The sequence below is a fragment of the Sinohyriopsis cumingii genome, chromosome 19 (assembly GCF_028554795.1).
Source record: "Sinohyriopsis cumingii isolate HCF-2022 chromosome 19, ASM2855479v2, whole genome shotgun sequence".
Classification (NCBI taxonomy): Eukaryota; Metazoa; Mollusca; class Bivalvia; order Unionida; family Unionidae; genus Sinohyriopsis; species Sinohyriopsis cumingii.
In genome coordinates this window covers 36,143,834-36,167,935 of record NC_142979.1, presented here as the reverse complement: position 1 = coordinate 36,167,935, position 24,102 = coordinate 36,143,834, and the positions used below count along the sequence as shown (strand labels likewise).

The following is a 24,102-nucleotide window of genomic DNA, read 5'->3' as shown; positions in this document are numbered from 1 at the left end:
AAAAGTTGTATCTTCCTCTAGTGTGACTAATACTGGATGGATAAGACCCAGGCATTGCGACGGAAAATGTCCGGAAGGAAACTGCAATTGTCCATGTGGTTACCATTGTAATTGCGTAACGGAGTTTGCAGACGAGTGCGATTGTGAGCCTTGCGATGTGTACGATGCTGTACGTTGTGACCTGAGCGATGCCGTAAAGCATCATGGGAACTTTGTTCTCACTGCCCCTGTCATGGAAAGTGATGCTGTGCGTGTCAAACCTGAGGGATGCGAAAGCGATGCCGCTCGTCCTCTTAGACATTTTACCGGGTTTAAAGGGGAATGTTCACCTTCACGTCTACCCCCCTACGGATGTCATCCAGCCCTGAGCAAACTCCTGTTCCTGTCACCCAACCCTCATCGAAACGAACCTGTGAAAAACGAATATTCGTTTCCTGTGCGTTTGTCGGAATACTGTGACTTTGAAAATCGTCTTCAATCGTTCAAAGGAAAATGGCCTAAGTATCTGGGAGGACCGACCCCCGAAGAATTAGCCAGAGCCGGATTTTTCTACTTGGGCGAAGGAGATAAAGTCAAGTGCTTCAGTTGCGGTGTGTCACTTCACCACTGGGAACCGCAAGATTCGGCCTACGTAGAACATGCTCGATGGTCACCGAATTGTCATTACTTACCCTTAGTGGGACCGAGACATTGAAGTAACTTCTTACCATAATAATCTGTTCATGGATACTTTACAAGAGAACATTCGTGCTTTGCCTGTGGAGTTGAGAGAACGCATTTACCGAGAGCTGGTCAAAATACAAGTGAAACGTAAAGAACAATTGCATCCGTTACGTCACCGGTGTTTGAACCACTGGTACCTGAAGGCTATACAAGGATTGATTCAATTGAAAGTGTTCCATCGGACAGACATTGATCAACGATCCTCTAGTTTTAAAAAGGATTGGTTTGGTATGGACGATTGTAGTTACATCATTGTAAACGTACTGCATCGAATTCCAGAGGAAGAGTTAACGAATTACCAACATCTTGAACACAATGTCAACTTAGTGAAAGAGGAAACTTCTGAACGAATTGTAATGTGTAGATTAGTGACTCAACGATTTAAATTCGACACTGAAGTGAAACCATGTTTGTGCAAAGAGTACATGTCTTGTGTCAGACCAAAGAGGATTTAGTATGACCTATTCATGGATACTTTGCTAGAGAACATTCGTGCTTTACCTGTGGAGTTGAGAGAACGCATTTACCGAGAGCTGGTGAAAATACAAGTGAAACGTAAAGAACAATTGCATCCGTTACGTCACCAGATCTTTAACCACTGGTACCTGAATGGTATAAGAGAACTGATTCGTCAGAAATTGTTTCAGTGGTCAGACCTTGTTCAATACTTCCAGGCCCCCGATGATTCACGTGTTGATCATTTTGGTTACTTCGAGATTCACCTAGAGCAACCCATTGAGGAAGACGAGGTAAAGGATTACAAACATTTGTTACGTGGAATCTACTTAGCGGAAGAGGAAACTTCTAATCGAACTCTGACGTTTCGGTTACAGTATGCAAGATTTACATTCCCAACTGGAAAACGAACATCACTGGCTAGAAAGTACGTGTATTCTTTTCGAAACAAAGAGACTATAAAAACAGGCTGCTATGCCACGACTTATGTCGTATGTAATCCAACAGATTCCGTAGAAGGAACTCAATGACCATATTCAAACCGTGGATCATTACCATCGATTATTACAAGAACTGTATCCATTTAATTTGGGACGACAAGTGGTGTGTGTCTTAGTGACTTGTTTTTTGGGATTTCGTTTACCAGCCGATTCTTTGTGGACTCTTTACGATCAGTACTTACCACCTCCATAGCCTTAAATGGTCACAAAAAACTCCTTTTGCTCAAAGCCTTGCGTTTTCATCTGGATACTTCTCGACCTCAACAGGAAAAAAAGATTCGTCAACTTTTAGCTACCCAAGACGTGTATGACGATGTGTGTGTAGCTTGTGACTTACATCCCCATTGGACAGATGTCCGTGCCTGGAAAGAATGGGGTTTTGAGGCTTGGACCCAAGAAGTGGCCCAGTATGCACGAGAGTTGTTCAAGGAAAAAAGTTACTTTTCAACCCGTGTTAGTGACGGTGCCAGAAGAACCCGTCACCCAGGACAGGACTGTCGTGGACAGACCTGAAAGACCCTTTCGGGAGGACACTTGTGTGACCTTACCCCCTACTATAGAACTGGTTAGAACATTACCCAAAACATGTTGTACAGACACTTGTGTTTATTCCACGTTCATCGTTATCATGTGCCTTTTATCCTTGTACTTAAGCCTTTAGCTTTTATGTATTTTTGTCTTTCGTATTCATGTTTGAAACATTCAATAAACGTGTTCTGAAAAAGTATATAAACTCTTGTCTTGTTTGTTTTTCGTGTCACAAGTGACATTTCTCACACCATGACTACCTCTGCTGTCTCTGCTCCCTCTTCCTCTACTGTCAAAGTCATCGACGAACACTTAGATCGTGCCAGTTGGGAGGCTTTGTATCTTCGCCATCCCTTTAACATGCTCATTGCTGGACCTAGCGGTTCAGGCAAAACCGAATTCGTCAAACGTTTGATCGAACATAAACATCATTTGATCGATCGACCCCCTCAACGGATCGTGTGGTGTTACAAAGAGTGGCAATCGGCGTACAGCCTCTTGCGAGAAAGTCAAGGCGATTCCATCGTGTTTGTGGAAGGCATTCCTAAAGAAGACGACGGCATCGTCTCTGACTCCCGTCAAACCCATTTGGTCATTTTCGACGACATGTTAGGAGAAGACGAAGAAGAAATTAAATTGTGGTTCACGCGCAAAGGGCATCACCGTAATGCCAGTGTCGTTTACATCACCCAAAATTTGTTTCAACAAAGTAAAGCCCATCGCACCATCAGTCTCAATGCGCATTACGTGGTCTTGTTTAAAAGCCCTCGAGATAAATCGCAAGTGCAAGTCTTAGCCAAACAGTTAGGAACGCCTTGGCTGACTCAGGCGTACGACGATGCCACTCAAACGCCACACGCCTATTTACTCGTCGATTTGAAACCTACTACCCCCGAGGATTTGCGATTTCGTACCCACTTGTTTCACCACTGGTGCCAAGACGGAGGGCCTGTCCAGTACACGTCTCCGTCCTCGACTTCATTTCACTCCCCATAAAAAAAAAATCTATAAAAACCTCAGACCCTTTTTCGTCTGTCTCACTCTCAGTGCGAACATGACGTCCCTTCAGTCGCATCTTCCCGTCAAATTGATTCGTGCCTTGTATGGCATCAGTCGAGAAAAAAATCCACAAACACGAGCTCGTGTCTTAGAAGCTAGTCTCAAAGAAGTCTTACGATGGTTCACGGTGACGGCACGTCAATTACTCCAAGGAATCATTCAGATTCCTCATCAAACCAAACGCTTTTTCGATCGAAACAAAGTCGCTTTGGTCCAACTGGCCGATCCCCGCATCGACACTCAAACCAAAACACAAATCATTTTGAAACCTGGAGGGAGCGGTACTCTAGGAGGGGTCATCATTCGCTCACTCTTAAGATGGGATCCTAATGCCCCCAAAGTTATCCCCAAGACAAAAGTCCAACGAAGCCCCAAGAAGAAAAAGAAAAAGACCAGGTCCCCAAGAAGAATAACTTCTCCAGTGGCAGGACCCTCCTCTTACCAGACACCACCACCCCGGAAAAAGAAAAGAAGCCCCCAGAAAAAGAAACAGAAAAAAAGTCCCCAGAAAAAGAAAAGTCCACAGAAGAAAACTAGTCGCAAGAGAGGCACTTCGGCCAGGACGCAACCTTACACTCGCAAACCACGACCTGCCACGGCAGTGACTGCGTCTCCGGCATCCTCACGTTCATCCACTTCTCCGTTGATGACGCCCAGAACTGAAGAGTACTTGGAGACGTTGATCACACCAAGAACATCTCCGTTGATGACCCCCAAAAGAACTTCCCCAGTGGCAGGACCCTCCAATTTAGTGACAGTGGCTGCTGCTCACAAAGTACCTTCTACCAAAATCAAAGTTCAAGAAAGATCGGGCATGTTACAAAGTTTACTGGATTTGTCCAAGCAAGAACTGGCTCGATTTAGTCCGTTGCGTACCCCTGCACGACGTGTCATGCCTGTCCTCAAACTGATAAAACGTAAAGACAATCAGTGGCGACGCGTTCCAGTATAAAAAGAGCCTGTGACCAAGTAGGGGTATCAGTGAACTTGTAAAAGATGTCACCTCCAAGAAGCCACAAAAGAAAGAGACAAAGGCAGACGCGTCATCCGACAAAGCGCTTAGCCAAGCATCGACGTTACCCTAAGAAAAGACAGTCGTTCCAAGAAAAAGAGGCGTCAACAAAGGGGAGGATTCCTTGGCGATTTTGGGAAAAACATTGTCACCTTTGTGACAAAGCGATAGTCCCAAAAAAAAGATAAAAGGGTGTGCGTTAAGTCATCGACGTTAGTGTCTGTTCGGTGAATGTCCCGGAACCCACAAGCAAAAATGTCACCCTCCAGAAAACCCCAAGGAAAGAAAAGGAAAGGACTGCCACCACGTTTAGCTAAACATGGGGACATGTTATCTGTCCTGTCCAAAGGTTCTTCACCCCTACGAAAAAAACTCATTCAAACGGCCTCCAAAGAGGTCATCGATACCGTGTGCGAACGCTGTTTGAACGTTTTGAAAGGCACGATCCCTTTGTCCAAACACCAGAAACAATGCTTAGGCAAACATCGTCACGTTCTTCGCCAAATGGTTCAAAAGAAAATTCCCATTCGTCAAAAAAAGAAGATGTTGGTCCAACGTGGAGGCATTTTACCTCTCTTGTTAGGCCCCATACTGAAAGGAGTCTTGGGAACCATGTTGGGAGGACTGGTGGGAGCAAGATAAAAAGGCCTCGGAAGTCCCAAGATCTCAGAATCCACCCCTGACAACCCCATGGAAGGACGAAAAGTAGCTTTAGTGCCTTACAAACGATGGATGGAATACCATCGGTGGCAAGAACAACGCACCCCGCATTTACCTCCCAATCCCAATTTGAGCGAGATGTCCCAGTTACAACACGAATTGCAATCCTTGATGGATCGCCAAGATTTGTCCGAAACAGAAAAATCGCAAAAGTACGGTCAACTCTTGCAACGACTGCAACTCTTTCACCAGAAAGCTTTAGACGAAACAGCTTTAACCACTCTGAAAGATTTTAAGACCTTGATGAAAAGTCCAGCACCATCATCTACATTACCACCACCACCACTACCATCCCCAAGGGTCACCAGAGATGCTACCCCACAAAGACCTGAGGAAGAAGAGACGCGCGAAGTGTTTCAAACACCGTCAGCAGCTCCCATTTCGAGTAAGATTGCAGCATCCTTGTTGACCCCGTCCCCCACACCCCAACGAAAAGAAATGAAAGCTTGGGTTAAAAAGATGATGTCCACGCCTCCTTCGACAGAAGTGAAAAAGAAAGAAGGGAAACCAGAAGCGAAAAAAGAAAAGAAAACCAAAGCCATTCCATTTCCACCTCCACCTCCACCACCACTACCTTCGACTTCTACTCCCGTAGCCCATCGGACACGTAAATCCGTTTCCAAACCACCCTTTCGTCCCACCCAAAGTAGCATCACCGAAGAGTGGGTGACTTATTAACACACAAAAAAATGGAAAAACTCTTAGCCAGCATTTACTACGATCCCTCGCATCCTGCAGGTTACGCAGGAGTTCAAAAATTGTATCGTGCTGCCAAAACGCGACTGAAAAGTCTCCGTTTACCTCAAGTGCAACGATGGTTACAAGAACAAGCTACCTACACTTTGCACAAACCCATTCGACGAAGGTTTGCCAGAAGTCGCACCCAAGTGGAAGGCATCGATCATCAATGGCAAGCCGATTTAGCCGATGTCTCTCTTTTGGCCAGCTACAATCGTGGTTACAAATATTTGTTTTGTGTCATCGACGTCTTTTCCAAATTTGCCTGGGTCGTGCCCTTGACTTCCAAATCGAGCAGCGAGTTAGTGCGAGCCCTGCAACGGGTGTTGAAACAATGCGGTCGTCACCCTCTTCGATGGCAAACGGACAAAGGCACCGAATTTCTGAACCAAGCTTTCCAAAAAGAATTAAAGAAACGTGACATTCATTTTTTTACCACCGAGAATCCCGAAACCAAAGCCAGCATCGTGGAACGTTTTCAACGCACTTTGAAAGAACGCATGTGGAAATATTTTACGCATCACCACACTCTGAAGTACATCGACATCTTACCGCACCTGGTGCAAGCGTACAACCAATCTTACCATCGAAGCATCGGACGTGCCCCGCAAGACGTGACTCCCGACAACGAAGTGCTGGTGTTCGAACGCCTGTTCGGTACGTCCCCGACGAGGGCTGTCCCCAAGAAAAGTGGAGAGTTGACCGTAGGAGATTGGGTGCGCATTGGCAAAACCAAACGCACTTTTGACAAAGGTTACTTACCTAACTGGACGACCGAATTGTTTCGCGTCACTGGACGAGTGCATGGCCGTCATCCTGCCGTCTATAAATTGGAAGACATGAACGGAGAAGTGCTCAAAGGAACGTTTTATTTGCCCGAGTTACAACGTGTCACCAAAAAAGAAGACGACGTGTACGACATCGAAAGCATTCTCGAACGCAGAACCCGTAAAGTGGGCAGTCAAAGTACGTTGGAAAGGATATCCACCCAGCTTTGATTCTTGGATCGACGCTTCGCAAGTCATCGACTATAAAAAGAAGTGACCATCATGCCCTTTCACACAGACGCAATTACGTCGACCACTCCTCCTTCACCCAGTTCTTCTGTGCAAGATTTACAAAAACAACCCTTGTGGGTGTGGTGTGGAGAACGTGTGCCTAAAACGCAAATCGTCTTTTTCTGCCAAATTTTCGTGGTGTATTGTGTCATCGGGGCAGCCATTGCCAATTTGAGTTTGCAACAAGGAGACAAACAATTGTGGACCATTTTATTGAGCAGTTGCATCGGTTACCTGCTTCCCAATCCCTTCCTGAAATTCTCCTCGAACGGGAACGTTGTGTCTAGTGCCAGTGCCAGTCACCACTCCAACAACAACCACAACCAGAACCCCATTTTGGGCGGAGACACGCCTCTGACATCCACTAACCCCTCGGACAGCCACAGAACTCTGGAATTATGAGTCACGAAAACCAATTTTACTTAACCTTACCCAGTGACAGTTCCATGGAGGTGTTTCCCAACAACACGTTGTGCTGTTACACGGCTAAATTACCTCAAGCCATCCCCTTAGATCACGAAGCCCATTGGGAAGTGGCTTTAGTAGAAATGATTCACCCTACACAGATCCAAAACATCACCGAAAAGCAAAACACTTTTGAGGTCGAAATCATGAACCAACAATTACAAGAAGCCATGAATGACATCGGGTTTTCAGGGATCACAAGACCATCCACCAGCAATCCAGCCTTCAAAATCTACACCTTCAAAATTCCAGCAGGGTTTTATTTTAGTGGCCAACATTTGGTGGACACTATTGCAGACAGGTTCGAGTTCACCTTTGGCAAAGCCCTGAACAGAATCAAAAAAAGTGTCACCCTGGAGTACCATAAAGTGGCTCGTCGCATACTGATGAAATTTCAAGATACCCAAACGTTGTCCATCAGTTTTAATCGTGACTTGTTTGATATTTTAGGTGGAGACACAAACATGGCTCCAAATTTTAATCCGAAGATCAACAGCAATACGGAATTTTACAAGTTTTTTCGATTCCCTGTAGAACTGAACCAAGGACTGAATTTAATGTTCGTGTACTCCGATGTGGTGGAGTATAACGTGGTGGGACACACCTCTGTACCGTTACTGCGTGTCATTCCTTTCAAAGTGGATAGTACCACGACCAGTGACCAGGAAGGTGGAAACACCTATCACGTCCACCGGGAATTTGTGCATCCTCATTATTTGCCGGTCAGCAAGTCTTATTTGGACACGGTCAACATTGCTATAAAAGGAGATTTGGGACAAAATATTCCATTCACCAAAGGAAAAGTCACGGTGAAACTCCATTTTCGAAAACGGTTCTCTCACGATTTGTAAGTAAGTCATGTATCCAGTGTACCAAGAGGTTGCACGACAGCGAGGACACGGTTTAGTAGATATGTTAAAATCGGCCTTTCGTTCGGTGGCCCCAGTGTTGAAACCGATGGTGACACGCGGATTGCACGCCTTGAAAGATGCGGCACTGACGCAAGGCAAAGAATTTCTCCAAAATGTCATCATCGACAAACAAAATCCTAAAGAAGCCTTCATGAGGGCAGGCAAAAATGTCTTGCTGCAAACGGGTAAAGACATTTTGGGCCGACGAGACACACCTATAAATGCCCTGCACGCTACCGAGTCAGGCATTCAGCAAGGACAAGGCAGAAAGAGACGACGAAGAAAACACCCTTTCACCAGACTTCAAGCTAGAAAGGCCAAGAAAAGAAGAACCGTTCGAGACTTAGACGTTTTCGATTATTGAGAAAGAACAGAACAAAATGATGCACCGAGAATCTTGCGCTTGTTCCAAGACGGAACTGGATCTGTTTGCCATGCCCCCCACCATGATGACCATGCAAGAATCCCAGTGGGTGGAATTTCACCCCGTCTCCTCATTGACCGATTCCGCTCCCATCGAGTTTGAAATCAAAGGACAACCCGAAGATTACATCGATCTGAATAGCAGTTACTTGTACTTGAAAGTCAAAGTTCTAGATAAGGATAATGGTGAAGTAGCAGACAGTGAGAATATAGCTCCCGTCAACAATTTCATGCATTCCTTGTTCAGCTCAGTGGACTTGTACTTGAACAACAAACTGGTTAGCAGCAGCATGGATACTTACCCTTACCGTGCCTACCTGGAAAATCTCTTGACGTACGGAATAGATGCCAAGGATACGCATCTCAATGCTTGTGTGCTGTGGGAACCTGACGAAGCGAAGGCATTTGACGAAACAGATAAAGACAATGACGGTTTTGTGGAGAGACAAAAGAAAATCCTAGGTGGAAAGAGTTTAGAACTGATGGATCGTTTGCATTTGGACATGTGGTTGCAAGAGAAATATTTGCTGAACGGGGTCAATGTCCGCTTGAGACTGAATCGTAGCAGTGCCGCTTTCCATTTGTTGGCTGATACTGCTGCTGGCAATCCTAAAAGCATAATCCATGAGGCCAAACTCTACGTACGACGCGTGGAAGTGTTACCCAAAGTGGGTAACGACATCAGTCAAACGTTGAGCAGAACGACCGCCAAGTATCCCATCCGACGTGTGGAAGTGAAAACGTTCACCATTCCCAAGGGACAGCATTCTATGATCGAAGATCATCTGTTTCAAGGACAGTTACCCAAGCGTTTAATCCTTGGTATGGTCTCGAATTCAGCCTTCAACGGAGCCTTCGCTCAAAATCCTTTCAACTTTCAACACTTCGACGTGAAGAAAATCGAAGTCAGTCGCGATGGCAAGACCTTGTGTACCCGACCTTTCGAACCTGACTTTGCCAACGAAAATTACTTGAGATCGTACTTGTCCCTGTACGAAGCCACCGGCCAGTTGGGAACCAACACCAGTCACGGCATTGAGTACAAGGATTATGCAGGAGGCTATGCTTTGTGGGCTTTCGATTTCACTCCAGACCAAGGCAGCGACGAAGGACATTTCCACCCTATAAAATCTGGCCAGATTCGTGTGGAACTTCAGTTTGCAAAAGAACTACCAGCAACAGTGAACGTCATCCTGTATGCAGAATTCGATAATACCATAGAAATCAACAGTTTGAGAGAAGTCATTCTAGATTACTAGAAACCATGGAAGACTGTTATCCCTCTTTACCTAGTGGAGAGACTTTGGACATGGAATGTAAGGAGACCGTGGATAAAGAAGAAGAAGTGATCATGATGAAATCGAGATGGCCAGAACAAGAAGCCCATTTAGTCTCCTGTTTTGCCAAACACTTGGTCGACAAAATGACGGAATTGATCAAGAAAGATTGCTATGGATGTCAAAACGATCATCCCAGTCAAATTCAACACGATAAATGCCTGATGTTAAGTCAAGAAGAAAAATTGGACGAGTATCTGGACGAAGCTTGGAGTCTCATCTCGAACAAAGACGTGTTGCACCAGTGGTATAAAGACTTGCGTGAACATTCTTGTCCACCATTAACCACTCAAGAGATCCATCGTATCGAAGCTCTCCTGAATCAGAGTGAGGAAACAGAACGAATAACCGTTTATTCGTCAGACATTTTCAAGCAAAAAGTCAGGATCGAATTGACAACTTATTATTACCTGTGAAGAAGAAAAAAAGCACACACAAAACATGGATACCTGGGAACTTTATTACCTTTTGAACCACAGTTCGTATACGGCTTCTTGGAATCCTGTCGTATGTGCTAAAGATGAACTTCCTCATCGCAAACCTAAAGACCATCAAGCTTACGTGATCAACACGGACGACAGTCATCTCCCAGGAACCCACTGGGTAGCCGTCTACTTTTCTCAAGAAGGATGTGTGGAATATTTCGATTCGTACGGATTGCCCCCTTTGGAAGACGATATCATCGACTTTATGAGAAGAAATGCTCAAACCACCCGATTCAATAACGTGAAATTACAAGGCACAGATTCCTTGGTGTGTGGACAGTACTGTGTGTATTTTCTGCATCATCGCAGCCTGGGCTATTCCTTAGAACATTTAGTGACTCATTTTGATCCTCGTTCTTCTGCTAGAAACGATGTGAAAGTAGATCGATGGTTTTGTGACCATTATGCTTATCTTCTGTCTCAAGCTAGGAAACGTAGTGTCCATCAATGGCCTAATGATTTCCAACAGTGGAAATCACAATTTCATTCACAACGTTGTCAGCCCTGTTTAAAGTAGAATGTGAATTGAGAAAAAAATGTTTGTGATTTGAAAAAAATTGTTTGATGTTATTATTATTATTGTTAAAAATGTTAGAGTTGTTGTTGGTTAGTGTTAAGTGATTTTTGAATAAAAAATGTTGTGTTTTGAAAAAAATGCCTTTGTCTTTTGTTTAGCTATAAGAATGTTGGATTGATGCTCTTTCATTTCTTACTATCCCTCGCATGACACTCACTGAACGTTGCGACTCGAAAACCGTGTGGGGGATGTTTTCCTTCACGTCCGCGCTTTGACTTTAAGAACCGGGGGTTGTTTCCAGTCTAACCATCCATTGTCGACTCATCCTCCTAAGAAGATGTGCTCCAAACTAGCTAAGCTCAACGAAGCCTACGTGAATTTGCATAGGGTCAGACACAGTCTGATACCGAAGCCAGAAGAAATAGAGAATGTGAGAATGTTAAAAATCACTGAAGACCTGATAGAAGAGCTCTTCAGAGAAGAAATGAACAGGGAGAAAGAAGAATGGACAGAGAAGTACAGACTTCAGAGACAGCAGCAACAACAGCAACAACAACAGCAAAAACAACAACAACAGCAGCAGCAACCTGAAGCTGACAGAGGCTTTGTCGATTGCCGTATCGACACCAAAGAGTTCTTCTTCTCTTTCCGAAGAAGCAGACCTATCGCCAGAAAGTCTATCCTCAGAGGACATCGCATTTTTAGAAACTAAAAAAAGAATGCCATAGCAAACAAAAAAACAGCCCTTTTCAGGGCTACCCAATACTCTAGAAAAGAAATAACTATTAATTTGCCAATGTGTGTAGGTAGAGTAGTGTGAAAATAAACACTAACTCTTTATGAATAGTGGAAGTGTATGTGTTTGTGTGTTTGTAAGTGCTCACGTAACTTGGTATGGATAGTAGATTAAAATGATGTTTGTTTTTTTGGCTGTTAGAGGTGTATATTTGGGGTTAGATTGGATTGCTTTGCGTATGTGGATAGTCTATTGAAGTGATTTATAAAAAATTTTACAATAGTGATGGGTAGCATAAAAAAAGTGAGTGAGTGTTTCTTTTAGGTCCGCGCGTTGTTGTTGATTTTGGTCACGATCTAGGTAAGATGAATTTTATGTTTTTAGGGGGATGTTTTCCTTCACGTCCGCGCTTTCAGTATAAATTGAAACTCGTTCGGCAGTCCAGCTACCCTTGTTGATTGATCAACACAGCCAGAAGAATGAATAGCAGAATAGTGAAACTGTTAGAACTCCAGATGCACCTGGAATATGCCAGGCGCATAGTAAATGAACTATCAGCGGAGGTTATCGTAGAAGAATCAAGAACAAAGAACGAAGAGGAGAGAAGACAGAGGGAAGAGGAAGAAAAAAAACTAGAAGAGAGGATGTCATACAATATTCCCGAGACAGAGGATTGGGGTGCTGAAGCGAATCATCCCGCCTCTGCACTCTCAAGACAAAAAGTAAAAAGAGACTGGAGTCAAAGATGCGTGTGCGGCGCCAGGCCTGGAAGGTGCAACCATTAGATAGGTGCATCTGGAGTTAAAAAAACAGCCCTTTTAAGGGCTACCCAATACTCTAGAAAAGAAATAACTATCCATTTGCCAATGTGTGTAGGTAGGGTAGTGTGAATATAAACACTAACTCTTTATTTATAGCGAGAGTGTATGAGTTTGTGTGTTTGTGTGTTTTTGTTTGTAAATGATGAAGTAAGTTTGTGTGAATAGTAGATTATGGGTTTATTTATTGATTCTTAGCGTATGTAGAGAGTATAGTTGTGGTTATATTATATGAAATGAGAAAGTAGGGGGGATGTTTTCCTTCACGTCCGCGCGATGTTAGGTCATGATCTAGGTAAGATCAATTTTATGTTATTAGGGGGATGTTTTCCTTCACGTCCGCGCTTTCACTATAAGAACCCACAGTGTTTGTTGTTCAAACCATTCTGCAAAGAATAAAAAGAAGATGGCGTCAAACCAAATGGACAAAATACAAACCTTGCAAGACGTTTTAGACAACTTAGGAATAATGGAACAGATGCTAATAAGACTGGTTGAAGACCATTATTCCTATAGTCCCCATCGTGTAAAGATGGAAATTAATAACTTAAGAAAAGCAAAGGACAAGATTAGTTGCGTTATGAAAGAGATAAAGGAGGAGAAGGAGGATGAAGAGGAAAGAATAAGAATACGCAAATGGAACGAAAAAATTGAAAAAGAAGAAGAAAATGAAAAGAGGAAGAAAGAAGAGGAGGAAGAGAAGAAGAAAGAAGAAGAGGAGGAGAAGAAAAAAAAAGAAAGGGAAGAAGAGTGTAGGAGATAAAATAAGAACTTGGTGGAGAAAAAGAAGAAATTAGAAGAAGAAGAAAACCCAAAGGCCCTTTTCAGGGCCCCCATATTTCTCGAAAAGAGATAGCCTTTGAATTGCCTACCCCTTTTTTATTTTGTTTTTTATTTTTTTTAAAAAAAATAGAGACCCTCCCTGTTTCAATTTTACATAGACCCTATACAGTCCCAAGGGTTTTTTGGCCATGTTAAATTTACATAGACCCTATATTGTCCCAGGGTTTTTGGCCATGTTAATTCCCATAGACCCTATATTGTCCCAGGGTTTTTGGCCATGTTAATTCCCACAGACCCTATATTGTCCCACGATTTTTCTCCATGTTAAATTTACATAGACCCTATATGTTCCCAAGGGTGTTTTTAATGATAAATCCCATAGACCCTATAATATCCCCCTTCACTACTAATAAATACTAAATAATAGGATAAAGTTTCAACAAAATGTCTTCGATGGCTCAATATTCATACATCTGACAAGAATACCAGTCAGGGAATAACATTTTCTCTCACAGTGATTTTGAGCTTGATTCAATAACAGTGGCATTGAGTCAAGTTATGATATATACTGGGACAATTTTTTATATAAAAAAATATCTTCAATGGTTTTAACGTTATACTCTAGGAAATGAGTCCAATTTTTCCTTGCTGTTTGAATGATCTTGAGACAGAAAACGGTTTGCATTTGGCGAAACGTCGTCTTATCATGATATATTCCTGGGTACAAATTTATAAAAAATCTTTCCAGCTTTACATTGTTTTGGGCAGGACAAGCAAATGGTAACTGAAAGACTCACGGTAGCACGATACCAGAACATGATTTGGAAGTATACAATTATCTGAAATTGCATTGTATTCGCCAGCGCTTGACAAACATATATATATCTAAACTGTCCCAATAATCGTCATGGATAAAAACATCGGAACATGAGTCGAGCATATAAAAAATATCTGAAACTACATTACCAACATCGGCTACTAGACAAAAAATACGTGTCCCCAAACTGTGTCAATGACCCTTGGAAATAAAGAGGTCCTCAGTGGAAAAAGCTATCGGTTGTCCAGATATAAACGTAGCATACTATATCAAATAAATAACAATTGAAACATTAGATATATTATCAAAAGAAAAGATAGAGTCTGATCAAGATAAATCACTCACAATAATTACCTGTTATTTACTATCAATATGTTGCTTTCCCAAACTAACTCGACCTATATACCAGGAAGTATATTATCTTCATAGAAAACAAGTCACGTGACGATTATTGTGTCACTAACGGTAGCGATATATAACTATCGAATAAAGCACAAAAAGAAAAAGCACAAATTCAAGATTTATAGCAAAGTAAAGATCATATCGTCGCGGATAAATCCAAGGTATTAACATTTCAAGTTTATGGTCTATAAAATTGCTTTACGTTTCTAAAGGGTATTTATTTATTTATTTATTTATTATTTACTAAAGACCGTTACGATTTCGATAAGAGGAGCAGTTAAATGATCCAGGTATTTTTCTTGATATTAAACAGCATAAAGTTTTAATAAATCACTGATGCTAACAATTTAAATCCTAATGATCACATACAGTCATTACAGACATAGATTTGTAATGTGAAAGATATTTTTATTTCTTTCCTGCATGCATTTTTTGTCTGACAATCTTTTCCCATCCACATACCATAAGCTCCTAGCACTATCCTTCCACATTCAATAACATTGAGAGATATTGGTACTTAAATTGGAATTTAAATTATCGATCGCATGTTTGTAAAAATATAATCTTTACATCTATATCAATTAGTCATTTTCAAAATGAGTTCATCTCAGCTTCTTCAGAGGTCATAGACATGACCACAAAGACAAAAAGTGCACACGTGTAACTTAGAAAGAAACAAGAATTCCAAGCACACCATTATAAAAAGGGTTTTGTCAACATCTTGCAGGTGTATGCTAACACAGGAGAAACGCGTCTTTCAATGACTATAACATTTCATCATTGTTGATGACGGAGTCGCCTTCTTTGCTGCCGAGCCACTATTGATTTGTCGCTGGATAACTGATAACTATGTTATTTTATTCACAGGAAACAGACCTAGAAAACGCTATTATTGTCAATTTTATAAATGCAGTTGATATTGACTGTGATAGAGAATTTTGTTCAATCAGACCCATGTTTTGTATATGGGACATATACATGTTTGTATCTAGTTGAAGTACGTGGAATTATGAAATATGAAGAATAAATCTATAACTTTTACTCCTCAAAATGCAACGATATTTTCCTACTGGGCAAAATTCAAGCCAAAGTTTTGCAATTACAGAAGTTTAATGGCCACCGATAAGTTTTACACTTAATTCAAATAAACACACAGATCAGATAATCAAGTCAACAAAATGCGTATGTTTATTAACGGTAAGAATATTTTAATTTTTTTAAATTAAATTCAACCTTGCATCTCAACTCAATTCCCTTAAGTCAAACTTTCATTTGAAACACAAGTAATTGGTAGCATAAATATGAGTGAACTATGGAAATCACTAGTCCACTTACCGTTTAGACTGTAGTGTGGATTAACAGAGTCATGAAAGCTTAGAACTGAAGAATTAAATCAATAAAATTATAGTACTTAAATTTATCTTTAAGAGATTATGTCCAGTTTCCCAGAGAGAAATGTGAATAATGTATCCAGCGGCTAAATTTTTCACCATTGGTTTTTGCCTGCAAGGAACCTCTAGGTGCTGCACCTATTCAAGGAATAACCATGAAAATAAATCAGTGTCATTGACGAAGAAACAGCAATGCAATGATGCTTATGAAGTGATCAAGAAAACATTTTGGAGGAAATAGTGTATTTCTGTTAAATTAAACTTTAATTATAAAACGCACATGGAATAAATCAGATAACTCCAGCATATTCAACTACTGCTTCAATATATCAAGGAATTATCTCCCTTAAACATAAAAGTAAGTATTTGAGCTTTAGATGCAACTTATTCTATGTGAATCGAGATGATTTTAAAAAGAAAAGCAGCAGGACGGTAGACTCCATCATTTTTCACCCGGCAGTATGGGTTGACGCACCTGACTAGCACATTTCGGACACTTCGATGGTGGCAATATTTACACGTACGCGCGGACGTGTACTGACCGAAGAAGAAAACACAAGCGAGTCGGCGATAAATGAATAATTGAAAATTTGTATTAGTTAGGAATTTGATCTTTCAAAAAAGAGGACACTTCATAGACTAGGTGGATCTGTAGAGAGATTTAAGGACCGAAAAGGATGACATGTCTCGGAAAAAGAGGACGTTTGGCAAATCAAATAATATTACTCCATATGATTGGAAAAAATCAAGGTACAACGTTTGGGGGGTCCCAAAAATTTAAAAGGGCCTGACTTTCCTCTAAAGGACACCAAAACAAAAGGCTATGTGTCTATTACTCAAAGTATGCATAATGTCTAATAAACGTGTATAAGAATAAAATGATGGTCAAATTTCAAGTGATAAGTGAACGCACGTTTATGTGCATATGTTTTTGTTGCATTTTTAGACCTGGGGATTTCTGAAAAGCCTGACCCCTCCTCGTCCAAGCTGCATGCAAGGGCAAAGGTGGTTTTTAAAAATTACAAATATACATTCATATGTGTATAATGACAACCATATTTAGGTTTTACAGACTTGAGATGATTTCCCTGGCGGACGGCACTATGCGTTGTAAACCGCTCCAGTGGCCTAGTAGTTAAAGCGTCCGCCTCGGATGCGGGAGGTCGTGGGTTCGATCCCCGTCCGAGTCACACCAAAGACTTACAAAAATGGTACTAACAGCTGCCTCGCTTGGCGCTCAGCATTAAGAGATTAGTGTTATGACTGGTCCGCCTGGTGTCAGGATAATGTGTCTGTGTGGGACAACATGCTACATGTCTGCGGCATGATGCCCCAGTGCCAGACATCACTATAAACTGTCACACTGTAGACATCGTAGCTATATGACTGAAATATTGTTAAAGCTATGTTAAAAATCCAACACACACACACACACACACACACACACACACACACTATGCGTTTTGAGGATGTAGCTGAGGGAACGAGGGCTCGCTAAATTTGGTGTATTGAATTTAACCCATTGATGCCACTTCCTACTCGCTTTAAGAAGTGGCTGAGCTGTGCTAATTAGCATCGCCACTCCACGACGAGAAAGGAAATATTCCAGACTAGTACTAACAAGAATGGCGACGATCAGTTAGATACCGCTGTGGAAAGAGGAATATCAGAATGTATTTCCAAAGATGCTGTTTTACCTTGAATGCATTATTAACGCAACCAGAAACGCTCAGGAGAGTTGTGACGAGCAATTGCTGGAGTAGTAGACGGTACTTTCACCGAAGTGTTATGTTTAAATAAGAGATAATAATCCATGAATTTACCCCCCCCCCCCCCAGCACACACACACACACACACACACACACACACATCATGATGGCAGAAAAACAAAAGAAACATGCTCGCTCAATGAGATAAAAATATTTTCGGCTCACTGGAATCGTTCCGCTTGGCTACGATCAATGTTCAACTGAATAATCTCCGAGCGGATATCGACAAGATTATCAGCACGTACGATCTACAGCGACATTGCCAAATGGAGCCTACGCACGCGGCTAAACTTCCACGACTTTGTAGGAGTCTCACAAATATCTTTGTGATGCCATATATGAGTTTGCCACTAATGGTGCCGTCCATGTTTTTAGAATGTGACAAACCGAGGAACCAGATACACGAAAGACGACCTGACCAGGATATTACACCGTTATCACAGAATCCGTGAATATAACATTGTCTGTGACGCAGGCAATAGGCAACACGTGTGAGCTTGGAATCAGAAATCAAAATTATTTTCTCAGGATTAAATTTATATCGCGCGACAAATTTAAAGACGCATGGGTGTACCGGGATAACATTGAACAAATAAACTATGTACCAGGTGCCAAATTTGTACATCCGAATATAGATGGGCATTTCACTTTCAGTTGCAGCGATGGTTAGAATGTTGAGGCTTGTAGACTGTATTCTTAGAAGGAGATTTTATTAAACTTTCTGGAACAGCATAATACGAAAACTGTTTGAATTTCTTCACTAGTACATGTGTCCTAAATATCTTGATATGAAAAATATGAAACTTAGAAAAACAACTCTTTCCTGTCAAATTATATGATTGAATTGTTGTTATGTGTGAGTGATGTTTTAACATTTAAAGAAAGAGGTATGTATATAGAAAGTGCGTCTTTCTAATAAGTTGCTTTGCGCATTAACTTACACTCTGCTTTATTGATTCTTCTAATCCATGTAGGTACCAAAAGGTTTAACTATAGATAGCTCATGCAGAATTCCACAAACTTTGCATATGTATTCCATATATTTCATCAACAAGTGTATCAATTATTTTTGTATTATGCATTTGAAATTTTATTAACCTTTTCCCGATTCTTATGTGTAAATCAGCAACTAAGTTACGAAAAGATGATAGAAAATTTATATGTCTATTTCCATATCAGTTTTACAAAATCATACTTTTGAATGCCAATTTCCAACATATAGGAATAAATAAGTTCATTACAGTTATGTTCTTGAAAAGCGCAGCACGGGTTGATTACTCTGTGAACACTACTCATTTTCTTAATAAACATACATAATTATATTTTGTCTGGAAATATAACTGAATGCTTTGATGATGAGAAACACCTTTAAAATGATAGACATTTTGCACAAAAACAACTTGAAAGTGAAATAAATGAGATATCCATGAATATCAATGGTTTCAACTCATTGGGGCCATGTATATATATATATATATATATATATATATATATATATATATATATATATATATATATATATATATATAATTTGCACTTATTGTTAGTTTGTTTATTCATTGCATGTTATTGGTTATGTAAAATTGTATTTTGTAGCTGACCTTGTCCGCAATCAAGTTCACTGTCTACCTAACCAGAATCATTGATTTTATATTCAGCAAAGAACTAATACATAACTAATATTTGCTCTGAGAGTGAGTTTGATGTTAAGATAATTATCAATAGAATTAATCATCTTTGTCTTGGTCTGAGTCCAATACATTGTGTTTACCATGCTCTTTATTGTAAAGTTAGTAACAGGATCTTCTAGAATGCAAGTTTGCATAAATGAATAGTTTGTTTTAGAAACTACTGATAATGACCTAGGGCAAGTAGAAGGCTTTATAATCTTTTTACTGGGATTTTTTTATTCGTGCTGTAAGATCCTGAAGAAGAATCAGTCTTATTGATGCGTTCAGTATTTCATTTGCGCATGAATTTATTTATTCAAAGTATATATTCAATGGAAATACAAAGTGCTCATCTATAATGCTCTTGGAAGTGAGACATTCATTGGGAATTATATTGAATGAAAACAAAGAAATATTCGATTATATTGCTGTTTTTCAACATTAGCCTATTGGCTATTATTACAATTCACGCCATTGGTACCTTACACTACAGGCACAGCAACACATTCAATGTTGGAAATTATTTAATAATTTGGAATACCGCTAAAGTTTGTTCAGATCTTTATCAATTAGGATTTGTGTTAATAATAGTGAATTATTTGGGATCTTAATCGCAACACAGTTCTTTTTATATCTTCACTTTGTATCTACGGAAATAAAACATGTGTTGAAATTTGCAAAGCTTGTTTTTTATTTTAAGACCATAGAGTCGTAACAGAAATTGGGAGCCGTTCGGGGATATGAAATTTTTATAAATATTTTGGAAAATTGTGCTTTTCAAATTTAAATTCTCTTTGTTTCGGAATTCGTCACACATGTCAACTGGTAGGAAAACCCCATCAGATGATAAATATGGTTGATCTGCAATCTGTCCCAGCAATTGACGAACCATTTAGCAGAATAATGGTAGACTGTTTTGGTCCCTTACTTAATACCAAGTCACGCAACCAATACTTGCTGACCATAAAGTGTGCGTACATAAGATTTCCCAGAGGCGATTGATTCGGAAATATTAAATCTAAAACCATACTAAAAGCTTTGATATATTTTTACTCAATTTGGTCTACTCAAATATGTGCAGCTGATCAAGGATCCAATTTTATGTCTGGAATTTTCCAGCATGTTATTAGGCATCCAGTATTTTAAGTTTTCTGCCTTTCGTACTGAAAGCCAAAGGGCTTTAGAAAAAATTCATCAGACTCTGAAAATATGATTTGGTCATTTTGTTTTAATACTGGGAAAGACTGGGACACAAGTTTTCATTTACTGTTATTTTTTGTTACGGAATAAGTTAAAAAATATTCAGAGTTTTTGGACCAGAGATGTTGTTGAAAGAGAAACTTCTTTCAAATGTAGGTACAGACATTCGCATTCTCAATTAATTTTCTTCTTTTAAATACAAACTGTGAAAGGATTGTGAAGTTGCAAGAACAAATATGCACTACACTCAGTCAAAGATGCGTTTAAGGTATGGCAAAAATACAAAAGAAAGGAGTTGTCAGCCTGGTAAGAGAGTTCTGACGCTCTTGCCCTTTCCTCAGAATCCTCTTCAGGCTAAGTATTATGGTCCTTACACAGTTGAAAAGGGAGCGAGTTGTTTAAATTACTGCGTCAAGACTCCATGGAGGCAAAAGCAAAAAAAAACTTTGTTATATATATATATATATATATATATATATATATATATATATATATATATATATATATATATATATATATATGTCTGTCATTTAGGTTATGTATTAAGATAATTATTAATTGCAAACATGTTACTTCAGTTTGATTTCCAAATACTGCTTTCACTGTCATTAGAACGTTCAAAAAACGATTTTGTTGATAGTTTTGAGTAATTGTCCATAAAGATGACGTAGTATTTTCAGCAAATGGAAATTGTGATACAGGTCAAATGGTGATGTATATTTAGCTGTATACACTGGACACGTCGCTAGAAGACGACATAAAAATATAATCTTTCTGTCATTGTGAAATTGAGTTCGCCATTCGTTAAATATGAGTTTCTAAGATGACTTCATATACTTTTTAAAATTAACATAGAGTTTTCTATATGTATCCGCACCCACTAAATTTATACTTTTCATATATCATTGTCCTGTAAGAATTAAAAACAAATTACTTTTTATAATTTACGATAAGTGTTTTGCATTTAGTATTAATTAATAATTTAATTATATTAAGGAAGAACATTTATGGCAAACTAAGTAAATAAACAATTTAGACAAATTTGTACGCGTGATTGAAAGACGTTTTTTAAGATCTATACGTCGCGTTAACGGGTATCCTCAGCTGGACAGACAAAATCAGTTTATAAGGGTATCACTGCTAAACCAGTAAATTTAAATTATATCAGACCCATGCAAAATGATTAATTATCATAAGCTCTTCGAAAGTAATAATAATGGAAAATCGAAATAACAACTACAGGTGTGTCGAAAGGGGTATATTAGCATGCATTCTTTTCTTTGTTAACTAATTAGTGTGACGTGTTTTATCTTACTACATTCATGACAGTTAGTGTCATGGGTCTTTTTTTAGTTCATTGATGTCATTAAATCTTTAAGGTGTTCGAAAATCAAGTACTTTATAAGAGATAAGTTTTATATGAAGTCATCAATAGAAAATTAGAATAAATTACAGGACATAGCTTGCTTTTATATAGTCATAGGCCTAATAAAGATAAAATATATATTATATTAGTTTCACCTCTTCGTAAAGTGAAGATATACAAAACTCTACAACGAAATTTGTTTGGCTTTTTTAAAATCAATTCAAAATTGTGAACTAAATGATGTCGAAGATATTCAGTTTAAACTTAACCATAAAATTCCAAATTTTCACAAGCACAATAAATAATATCATTATTTTAAGAAAGCTTTGTGGATGAGATATAATTATAATTTATTTATTATATCTTAAAGTGTGAAATATTGAAACTTATTGGCTAAATAATTTCATATTATTTCTCATTCATGTATTATCACACGTGAAAAATATATAGAAAGTAATCATGTGTGGTCTTGTGTTTGTGAGCAAGTATGTTGAATAGCAACGCGTAAGCACGTAGTGAATTAGAAACCTATTTTAATTGGTCAAAAATAAATATTCACTCCGACTTATCAAATTCTTGGGCAAGGTGGGTAACTCGAAAACTTACTATGTTTCGTATTGAATTATATGTAGTAGGAACTTCAATCAATGACAATAGCTATGATTACTTCTATTATTGAAAAGGAGCGGGAACATTCGGGCTTTGGGTGACCAGCGTTCACTCTCTCTCTCTCTCCTAAATTTTTAACTTTATTAAACATTGTTTAAATGCTGCAGCGGCAACATCGATTCTAAAAGTGTAATTTAGAATGTATTACCATGAACTACAATTCTTTGAAATAACATAGTTGCAATCTGGTAGCTTATCACAAGTACATAATTAATATATATTAGAGGTCCGATCATTTTGGTTATTATATTCGGTTAAACTGTTAGGTATGAGAAAATGGCAACTTTTTCTTCCTTAAGTATAATTGTATTGAAGATTCCTTTTTTACTTGAGCATTTATTGACAGACGAATTTAAAGAGTGATAAAGAGCGTAGAATAAGTAAATCTCACTTTTTCCTCTTGGCCTACAGTTTCTGGCCTTGTAGTATGAGGCATCACTATGGTATACATCATGCTACATAACTATGATACATGTAGACAATATTTCATAAAAAAAAACATCTTCAGGGACTAAAACGTCATACTCTAAACAATTTAAGTCACAGAATTGCATCTTCATATGCAGTGAACCTGGCCTTGACACCAGTGGCGTGGCTATATTACGTGATATGCCGTTCTTGTGTACTTGGACAAAGTTCCATCAAAAACTTTCCAAATATTAGAAATTTATAGACCGGATAATCAATAGCTAAATGATCTACAGATTCATGTAATAACAACGAAGTCTCATAATTTGCCTAACTTGCGCAAAAGGAAAAGTTCCTCTTTGGAAAAAGCCAAAGATATTCCAGCGATTAACTAGCCAATGGAGTGGTATATCAATGAATAACAATTAAGAGATGATATACAGGGCCGGCCTTAGGCCGATTGGCCAGACTTGGCCTGAATCGGGCTCCGCGCTCTCAGGGGCTCCGTGCGTTAGTAATTTGTTTAAAAAAGTTTATAGAGAGAAAGTAATTTTAAAGAGATGTAAGAACATTTTAAGTTTAAAATCATATAAAACTTGTTGAAAAATTTATTTCCAAATGCCGTGCTCACAAGGGATTCCGCGCCTAAATCCAGGCGGTCCCGCCACAATGATCCAAATCGGACCCTGTTTTTGCCAAGGCCGTTACTGAACAGATATTAAGTCTGTAGTCGAAATGGAGACTGATCAAAACGTGCCCTTTAGGACAATAACATCTTTATCTTAAGTGTATTTCTGTCTTCCTTTAATTATATATGCAAACCTGGAAGTATATTTTCTCCATCGATCGATAATATAAGCGTATTGACAATGTTTGCGTCAGTAACGATAAGGATATATAGATTTTGAATAATATGGAGAAAAAAAAAGACTGATGTCAACCTAAAGCTCCCAATTTCTCATTGAAACTTATCTTAAACCTGGAGGTGTTAATAGTTACATTTTCAGGTTCAATTAAATTTTATCATTTCTTTCCGAAACGACAATTCGATAATTTATTCGTATAAAGAAGTCTATAGATATGTAAAATAAAAAGATTATAAATTGAAATGATGGTTACTCTTATATGGATGTTGAATATA

At 39.2% G+C, this 24,102-nt stretch overlaps 1 protein-coding gene across 2 annotated transcripts in view; it reads right to left on the bottom strand.

Annotated features, from left to right (window-relative positions):
• The window catches only part of LOC149775442 (heat shock 70 kDa protein 12A-like), a 29,567-nt gene extending 15,067 nt beyond the window's left edge, over nt 1–14,500 (bottom strand). For both annotated transcript variants that reach the window (XM_089943775.1, XM_089943776.1), the window contains exon 1: nt 14,441–14,500. The gene's annotated coding sequence lies outside the window, so the exon portion shown is untranslated. The remainder of the gene's footprint in view (nt 1–14,440) is intronic.
• Between the last annotated feature and the right edge of the window lie 9,602 nt (nt 14,501–24,102).